This window comes from Chiloscyllium punctatum, unplaced genomic scaffold, assembly GCF_047496795.1.
Source record: "Chiloscyllium punctatum isolate Juve2018m unplaced genomic scaffold, sChiPun1.3 scaffold_786, whole genome shotgun sequence".
NCBI classification, from domain to species: domain Eukaryota; kingdom Metazoa; phylum Chordata; class Chondrichthyes; order Orectolobiformes; family Hemiscylliidae; genus Chiloscyllium; species Chiloscyllium punctatum.
The window spans coordinates 12,501-22,500 of record NW_027310520.1 but is presented as its reverse complement, the minus strand read 5'-3'; positions in this window follow the sequence as shown (position 1 = coordinate 22,500).

The following is a 10,000-nucleotide window of genomic DNA, read 5'->3' as shown; positions in this document are numbered from 1 at the left end:
TTTGTGCATTTCCATCGGCGGGAAGAGGTCCAAACGGGAATGGGATTGAATGTGACTGCTGAAGCCGACATTGAGACCTCTAACGCGGGTAGCTCGGCAGGATTTGACCCGGCGGTTCTGCCGAAGGTCTCACCTTCGAGGGGGGAGCGTCCCGCGTGTTCAGGCCGAATATCGTGCATTGTTAACGGCGGGAAGTGTTCCAAAAGGGAATGGGATTGAATGTGACTGCTGAAGCCGACATTGAGACCTCTAACGCGGGTAGCTCGGCCGGATTTGACCCGGCGGTTCTGGCGACGGTCTCGCCTTCGAGGGGGGAGCGTCCCGCGTGTTCAGGCCGAATTTTGTGCATTTCCATCGGCGGGAAGAGGTCCAAACGGGAATGGGATTGAATGTGACTGCTGAAGCCGACATTGAGACCTCTAACGCGGGTAGCTCGGCAGGATTTGACCCGGCGGTTCTGCCGAAGGTCTCACCTTCGAGGGGGGAGCGCCCACCGTGTACAGGCCGATTTTCATGCATTTCCAACCGTGGGAAGGGGGCCGAAAGGGGATGGGGGTGAATGTGACTGCTCAACCCGACTTTGAGGCATCTAACCCGGGTAGCTCAGCCGGGTTTGACCCGGCGGTTCTGCCGACGGCCTCGCCTTCGAGGGGGGAGCGTCCCCCGTGTACAGGCCGATTTTCATGCATTTCGAACCGTGGGAAGTGGCCCAAAAGGGGATGGGAGTGAATGTGACTGCTCAACCCGACTTTGGCGCTTCCGAGCCGGGTAGCTCAGCCGGGTTTGACCCGGCGGTTCTGCCGACGGTCTCGTCTTCGAGGCGGGTGCCTCCCCCGTGTACAGGCCGATTTTCATGCATTTCGTACCGTGGGAAGTGGTCCAAAAGGGAATGGGGGTGGACGTGACTGCTCATACCGACATCGAGACTTGTAAGCCGTGTAGCTCGGCCGGGTTTGATCCGGCGGGTCTGCCGACGGTCTCGTCTTCGAGAGGGGGGCCTCCCCCGTGTACAGGCCGATTTTCGTGCATTTCCAACGGTGGGAAGAGGTTCATAAGGGGATGGGGGTGAATGTGACTGCTCAACCCGACTCTGAGGCTTCTAACCCGGGTAGCTCGGCCGGGTTTGACCCGGCGGTTCTGCCGTCGGTCTCGCCTTCGAGAGGGGCGCCTCCCCCGTGTACAGGCCGATTTTCGTGCATTTCCAACGGTGGGAAGAGGTTCAAAAGGGGATGGGGGTGAATGTGACTGCTCAACCCGACTCTGAGGCTTCTAACCCGGGTAGCCCGGCCGGGTTTGACCCGGCGGTTCTGCCGTCGGTCTCGCCTTCGAGGGCGGAGCCTCCCCCGTGTACAGGCCGATTTTCGTGCATTTCAAACCGTGGGAAGCGGTCCAAAAGGGGATGGGAGTGAATGTGACTGCTCATACCGACCTTGGCGCTTCCGACCCGGGTAGCTCAGCCGGGTTTGACCCGGCGGTTCTGCCGACGGTCTCGCCTTCGAGGGGGGAGCGTCCCCCGTGTTCAGGCCGAATTTTGTGCATTTCGAACCGTGGGAAGTTGCCCAAAAGTCGATGGGAGTGAATGTGACTGCTCAACCCGACTTTGGCGCTTCCGAGCCGGGTAGCTCAGCCGGGTTTGACCCGGCGGTTCTGCCGACGGTCTCGTCTTCGAGGCGGGTGCCTCCCCCGTGTACAGGCCGATTTTCATGCATTTCGTACCGTGGGAAGTGGTCCAAAAGGGAATAGGGGTGGACGTGACTGCTCATACCGACATTGAGACTTGTAAGCCGTGTAGCTCGGCCGGGTTTGATCCGGCGGGTCTGCCGACGGTCTCGTCTTCGAGGCGGGTGCCTCCCCCGTGTACAGGCCGATTTTCGTGCATTTCGAACCGTGGGAAGTGGTCCAAAAGGGGATGGGGGTGGACGTGACTGCTCAACCCGACTTTGAGGCTTCTAACCCGGGTAGCTCGGCCGGGTTTGACCCGTCGATTCTGCCGATGGTCTCGTTTTGGAGGGGGGAGCCTCCCCCGTGTTCAGGCCGATTTTCGTGCATTTCGAACCGTGGGAAGTGGCCCAAAAGGGGATGGGAGTGAATGTGACTGCTCATACCGACTTTGGCGCTTCCGAGCCTGGTAGCTCAGCCGGGTTTGATCCGGCGGTTCTGCCGACGGTCTCGTCTTCGAGGCGGCTCCCTCCCCCGTGTACAGGCCGATTTTCATGCATTTGCAACGGTGGGAAGTTGCCCAAAAGGGGATGGGAGTGAATGTGACTGCTCAACCCGACTTTGGCGCTTCCGAGCCTGGTAGCTCAGCCGGGTTTGAACCGGCGGTTCTGCCGACGGTCTCGTCTTCGAGGCGGCTCCCTCCCCCGTGTACAGGCCGATTTTCGTGCATTTCGAACCGTGGGAAGTGGTCCAAAAGGGAATGGGGGTGGACGTGACTGCTCAACCCGACTCTGAGGCTTCTAACCCGGGTAGCTCGGCCGGGTTTGATCCGGCGGTTCTGCCGACGGTCTCGTCTTCGAGGCCGGTGCCTCCCCCGTGTACAGGCCGATTTTCGTGCATTTCCAACGGTGGGAAGTGGTCCAAAAGGGAATGGGGGTGGACGTGTCTGCTCATACCGACTTTGAGACTTGTAAGCCGGGTAGCTCAGCCGGGTTTGTTCCGGCGGTTCTGCCGACGGTCTCGTCATCGAGGGGGGAGCCTCCCCCGTGTCCAGGCCGATTTTCATGCATTTCCAACCGTGGGAAGTGGTCCAAAAGGGAATGGGGGTGAATGTGACTGCTCATACCGACTTTGAGACTTTTAAGCCGGGTAGCTCAGCCGGGTTTGACCCGGCGGTTCTGCCGACGGTCTCGCCTTCGAGGGGGGAGCGTCCCCCGTGTTCAGGCCGAATTTTGTGCATTTCGAACCGTGGGAAGTTGCCCAAAAGTCGATGGGAGTGAATGTGACTGCTCAACCCGACTTTGAGACTTGTAAGCCGGGTAGCTCAGCCGGGTTTGACCCGGCGGTTCTGCCGACGGTCTCGTCTTCGAGGCGGGTGCCTCCCCCGTGTACAGGCCGATTTTCATGCATTTCGTACCGTGGGAAGCGGTCCAAAAGGGGATGGGAGTGAACGTGACTGCTCATACCGACTTTGGCGCTTCCGAGCCGGGTAGCTCAGCCGGGTTTGACCCGGCGGGTCTGCCGACGGTCTCGCCTTCGAGGGGGGAGCGTCCCCCGTGTTCAGGCCGAATCTTGTGCATTTCGAACCGTGGGAAGTTGCCCAAAAGTCGATGGGAGTGAATGTGACTGCTCAACCCGACTTTGAGACTTGTAAGCCGGGTAGCTCAGCCGGGTTTGACCCGGCGGTTCTGCCGACGGTCTCGTCTTCGAGGCCGGTGCCTCCCCCGTGTACAGGCCGATTTTCGTGCATTTCCAACGGTGGGAAGTGGTCCAAAAGGGAATGGGGGTGGACGTGTCTGCTCATACCGACTTTGAGACTTGTAAGCCGGGTAGCTCAGCCGGGTTTGTTCCGGCGGTTCTGCCGACGGTCTCGTCATCGAGGGGGGAGCCTCCCCCGTGTCCAGGCCGATTTTCATGCATTTCCAACCGTGGGAAGTGGTCCAAAAGGGAATGGGGGTGAATGTGACTGCTCATACCGACTTTGAGACTTTTAAGCCGGGTAGCTCGGCCGGGTTTGACCCGGCGGTTCTGCCGACGGTCTCGTCTTCGAGGCGGGTGCCTCCCCCGTGTACAGGCCGATTTTCGTGCATTTCGAACCGTGGGAAGTGGTCTAAAAGTCGATGGGAGTGAACGTGACTGCTCAACCCGACTTTGAGACTTGTAAGCCGGGTAGCTCAGCCAGGTTTGACCCGGCGGTTCTGCCGACGGTCTCGCCTTCGAGGGCGGACCCTCCCCCGTGTACAGGCCGGTTTTCGTGCATTTCGAACCGTGGGAAGTGATCCAAAAGGGAATGGGGGTGAACGTGACTGCCCAACCCGGCTTTGAGACTTGTAAGCCGGGTAGCTCAGCCGGGTTGGACCCGGCGGTTCTGCCGACGGTCTCGACTTCGAGGCGGGTGCCTCCCCCGTGTACAGGCCGATTTTCATGCATTTGCAACGGTGGGAAGTTGCCCAAAAGTCGATGGGAGTGAATGTGACTGCTCAACCCGACTTCGAGACTTGTAAGCCGGGTAGCTCAGCCGGGTTTGACCCGGCGGTTCTGCCGACGGTCTCGCCTTCGAGGGGGGAGCCTCCCCCGTGTACAGGCCGATTTTCGTGCATTTCCAACGGTGGGAACAGGTTCAAAAGGGGATGGGAGTGATTGTGACTGCTCAACCCGACTCTAGGGCTTCTAACCCGGGTAGCCCGGCCGGGTTTGACCCGGCGGTTCTGCCGACGGTCTCGTCTTCGAGGCGGGTGCCTCCCCCGTATACAGGCCGATTTTCATGCATTTCGAACCGTGGGAAGTGGTCCAAAAGGGAATGGGGGTGGACGTGTCTGCTCATACCGACTTTGAGACTTGTAAGCCGGGTAGCTCAGCCGGGTTTGATCCGGCGGTTCTGCCGACGGTCTCGCCTTCGAGGGGGGAGCCTCCCCCGTGTTCAGTCCGATTTCCATGCATTTCCAACCGTGGGAAGTTGCCCAAAAGGGGATGGGAGTGAATGTGACTGCTCAACCCGACTTTGGCGCTTCCGAGCCGGGTAGCTCAGCCGGGTTTGACCCGGCGGTTCTGCCGACGGTCTCGTCTTCGAGGCGGGTGCCTCCCCCGTATACAGGCCGATTTTCATGCATTTCGAACCGTGGGAAGTGGTCCAAAAGGGAATGGGGGTGGACGTGTCTGCTCATACCGACTTTGAGACTTGTAAGCCGGGTAGCTCAGCCGGGTTTGATCCGGCGGTTCTGCCGACGGTCTCGCCTTCGAGGGGGGAGCCTCCCCCGTGTTCAGTCCGATTTCCATGCATTTCCAACCGTGGGAAGTTGCCCAAAAGGGGATGGGAGTGAATGTGACTGCTCAACCCGACTTTGGCGCTTCCGAGCCGGGTAGCTCAGCCGGGTTTGACCCGGCGGTTCTGCCGACGGTCTCGTCTTCGAGGCGGGTGCCTCCCCCGTGTACAGGCCGATTTTCATGCATTTGGAACCGTGGGAAGTGGTCCAAAAGGGAATGGGGGTGGACGTGACTGCTCATACCGACTTTGAGACTTGTAAGCCGGGTAGCTCAGCCGGGTTTGACCCGGCGGTTCTGCCGACGGTCTCGCCTTCGAGGGGGGAGCCTCCCCCGTGTTCAGTCCGATTTTCGTGCATTTCCCACGGTGGGAAATGGTATCTTTCATTACGGGGACAAGGGTCTGAAGCGGTGAAGTCAGTAACCGGCATAGTTAAGGAAAGGGTTCGAATTTTCTCAACAGTACGAAAAAAGTGAGCAGGGAAGCTAGAGAAGGTGTCAGTGAGTCCCAAACGAGTGAACCGCAAAACTTAGGGAAATGCCCGAAAGCGTTTTAAAGGGTGAAATCGGGAACGAGGAAATGATCGGAAAGTGCCTGAAAGTGCTAAATGAGTAAACAGAAAAACGATGAAAAATGTTTGAAAAGAAGAAGTGAGTAACCAGGAAAACTTAGAAAAATGTTCAAAACGAAGAAATCAGTAACCAGGAAAACTTAGAAAAATGATCAAAAAGAAGAAATGAGTAACCAGGAAAACTTAGAAAAATGTTTAAAAAGAAGAAATCAGTAACCAGGAAAACTTAGGAAAATGTTTAAAAAGAAGAAATCAGTAACCAGAAAAACTGCGAAAAATGTTTAAAAAGAAGAAATGAGTAACCAGAAAAACTTAGAAAAATGTTTAAAAAGAAGAAATCAGTAACCAGGAAAACTTAGAAAAATGTTTAAAAAGAAGAAATCAGTAACCAGGAAAACTTAGAAAAATGTTTAAAAAGAAGAAATCAGTAACCAGGAAAACTTAGAAAAATGTTATAAAAGAAGAAGTGAGTAACCAGAAAAACTTAGAAAAATGTTTAAAAAGAAGAAATCAGTAACCAGAAAAACTGCGAAAAATGTTTAAAAAGAAGAAATCAGTAACCAGACAAACTGCGAAAAATGTTTAAAAAGAAGAAATCAGTAACCAGGAAAACTTAGAAAAATGTTTAAAAAGAAGAAGTGAGTAACCAGAAAAACTTAGAAAAATGTTTAAAAAGAAGAAATCAGTAACCAGAAAAACTGCGAAAAATGTTTAAAAAGAAGAAATCAGTAACCAGGAAAACTTAGAAAAATGTTTAAAAAGAAGAAATCAGTAACCAGAAAAACTGCGAAAAATGTTTAAAAAGAAGAAATCAGTAACCAGAAAAACTTAGAAAAATGTTTAAAAAGAAGAAGTGAGTAACCAGAAAAACTTAGAAAAATGTTTAAAAAGAAGAAATCAGTAACCAGAAAAACGGCGAAAAATGTTTAAAAAGAAGAAATCAGTAACCAGACAAACTGCGAAAAATGTTTAAAAAGAAGAAATCAGTAACCAGAAAAACTTAGAAAAATGTTTAAAAAGAAGAAATCAGTAACCAGAAAAACTTAGAAAAATGTTTCAAAAGAAGAAGTGAGTAACCAGAAAAACTTAGAAAAATGTTTAAAAAGAAGAAGTGAGTAACCAGAAAAACTTAGAAAAATGTTTAAAAAGAAGAAATCAGTAACCAGAAAAACTTAGAAAAATGTTTAAAAAGAAGAAATCAGTAACCAGAAAAACTGCGAAAAATGTTTAAAAAGAAGAAATCAGTAACCAGGAAAACTTAGAAAAATGTTTAAAAAGAAGAAATGAGTAACCAGGAAAACTTAGAAAAATGTTTAAAAAGAAGAAATGAGTAACCAGGAAAACTTAGAAAAATGTTTAAAAAGAAGAAATCAGTAACCAGAAAAACTTAGAAAAATGTTTAAAAAGAAGAAATCAGTAACCAGAAAAACGGCGAAAAATGTTTAAAAAGAAGAAATGAGTAACCAGAAAAACTTAGAAAAATGTTTAAAAAGAAGAAATCAGTAACCAGAAAAACGGCGAAAAATGTTTAAAAAGAAGAAATCAGTAACCAGAAAAACTTAGAAAAATGTTTAAAAAGAAGAAGTGAGTAACCAGAAAAACTTAGAAAAATGTTTAAAAAGAAGAAATGAGTAACCAGAAAAACTTAGAAAAATGTTTAAAAAGAAGAAATCAGTAACCAGAAAAACTTAGAAAAATGTTTAAAAAGAAGAAATGAGTAACCAGAAAAACTTAGAAAAATGTTTAAAAAGAAGAAATCAGTAACCAGAAAAACGGCGAAAAATGTTTAAAAAGAAGAAATCAGTAACCAGAAAAACGGCGAAAAATGTTTAAAAAGAAGAAATCAGTAACCAGACAAACTGCGAAAAATGTTTAAAAAGAAGAAATCAGTAACCAGAAAAACTTAGAAAAATGTTTAAAAAGAAGAAATCAGTAACCAGGAAAACTTGGAAAAAAACACTTAGAAAAATTTTCAGCAAAGTGTGAAAAATATTCTAAGTGTCAGCGGAGGAAAATGCTGCAGCATCGGGAAAGATTCGCAAACTTACACCGAACATGTGCTCCGAAGTGCCGGAGGAATTGGGTGAATTGAGCCCGGCAAATGGCCAGCTGTCGTTTTGTGCCTGCAGCCCGAAAACTTTAACTTTGTCTGTCGCGGAAGTCCGGACCGAGAAAAATCCAAACGGTTTTGACCGGACCGAGTTCCAGACCGATGCAGTCAAATTTGGAATTCAGACCCATTCAGTGCCACTTGTAGTTTTTCCGCAGTGAGGTTGGCGGGGTACCCGGAGATATATGGGAACACGATTTTTAGAACAAAATGGCGGCGCGGGACCGTTCTGAAAGGCATCCGAAAAACGGTTCCACGGGCATAGCACTTTAATGACAGGTATGAGTGCATGCCGGAGAGCTCTTGGAAGTCGAATTTTTGACACTTTGTCAATTTTTTGACAGATTTGACAAACTCTTTCTGTCTGTTCTAAGAGTCAGTCAGAGACTTGTGCGGCGGTCTTTTGACACTATTGGAGGGCGGGCAAACCCCACGTTGACTCCGGCCGTCCCTCCACAGGCGCTCGTGTCCAAAATGAAGGCGAGAGACGCGAGTGGCCTGGTTCCCTTGGGTGTTGCCAAGAAGGCTGCGGGCTGACCGTTGCCTGAGCACTCCCTAAAGCCTCTTGTGATGAGAGCAGACCTCGCCTGCCGCACGACCGGCTCTGGGAGTCGTTGGGCCGCTATTTGTGAATAGTCTGGTCCTCCTCTGCCACCCGGACAAGCGCGATGGCTCTGCCGCCCTGCGGTGCTCGTCACCCAGGTTTGGGGAACACGATACTCGTAACAAAAATAAAAGGCGGCTCGGGACCTGCAGGCGAAAGGGGTCCCGTGGTGCTAAGCACGTCGACTTCGGGTCTCGGTGCAAGCCGGAGAGCTCACGGAAGTCTAAAGTTTTCGGCACGTGGTCGAATCTTTTCAAAGGCTTACCCGGCTCTTTCCGTCCATTCTGAGAGTAAGTCAGAGGCCGGTGCGGAGGTCTCTTGACAATCGGAGGGGGTGGTGGCCCTCCGCAGGCGCTCGTGTCGAAAATGAAGGCGAGAGACGCGAGTGGCCTGGTTCCCCTGGGTGTTGCCAGGAAGGCTGCGGGCTGACCCTTGCCTGAGCACTCCCTAAAGCCTCTTGTGATGACAGCAGACCTCGCGCGCCGCACGACCGGCTCTGGGAGTCGTTGGGCCGCTATCTGTGAATAGTCTGGTCCTCCTCTGCCACCCGGCCAAGTGCGATGGCTCTGCCGCCCTGCGGTGCTCGTCACGCAGGTATGGGGCACACGATGCTCGTAACAGCAAATAAAGGCGGCTCGGGACCTGCAGGCGAAAGGGGTCCCGTGGTGCTTAGCACGTCGACTTCGGGTCTCGGTGCAAGCCGGAGAGCTCACGGAAGTCTAAAGTTTTCGGCACGTGGTCGAATCTTTTGAAAGGCTTACCCGGCTCTTTCCGTCCATTCTGAGAGTCAGTCAGAGGCCGGTGCGGCGGTCTATTGACGACCGGAGGCTCCCATGGGTGTTGCGATGAGGGTGGAGGGCACAGAACCTTGCCTTAGCACTCCCTAATAAAGCCTCTTGTGAAGAGAGCAGACCTCGCGCGCCGCACGACCGGCTCTGGGAGTCGTTGGGCCGCTATCTGTGAATAGTCTGGTCCTCCTCTGCCACCCGGCCAAGTGCGATGGCTCTGCCGCCCTGCGGTGCTCGTCACGCAGGTATGGGGCACACGATGCTCGTAACAGCAAATAAAGGCGGCTCGGGACCTGCAGGCGAAAGGGGTCCCGTGGTGCTTCGCACGTCGACTTCGGGTCTCGGTGCAAGCCGGAGAGCTCACGGAAGTCTAAAGTTTTCGGCACGTGGTCGAATCTTTTGAAAGGCTTACCCGGCTCTTTCCGTCCATTCTGAGAGTCAGTCAGAGGCCGGTGCGGCGGTCTATTGACGACCGGAGGCTCCCATGGGTGTTGCGATGAGGGTGGAGGGCACAGAACCTTGCCTTAGCACTCCCTAATAAAGCCTCTTGTGAAGAGAGCAGACCTCGCGCACCGCACGACCGGCTCTGGGAGTCGTTGGGCCGCTATCTGTGAATAGTCGGGTCCTCCTCTGCCACCCGGCCAAGTGCGATGGCTCTGCCGCCCTGCGGTGCTTGTCACGCAGGTATGGGGCACACGATGCTCGTAACAGCAAATAAAGGCGGCTCGGGACCTGCAGGCGAAAGGGGTCCCGTGGTGCTTAGCACGTCGACTTCGGGTCTCGGTGCAAGCCGGAGAGCTCACGGAAGTCTAAAGTTTTCGGCACGTGGTCGAATCTTTTGAAAGGCTTACCCGGCTCTTTCCGTCCATTCTGAGAGTCAGTCAGAGGCCGGTGCGGCGGTCTATTGACGACCGGAGGCTCCCATGGGTGTTGCGATGAGGGTGGAGGGCACAGAACCTTGCCTTAGCACTCCCTAATAAAGCCTCTTGTGAAGAGAGCAGACCTC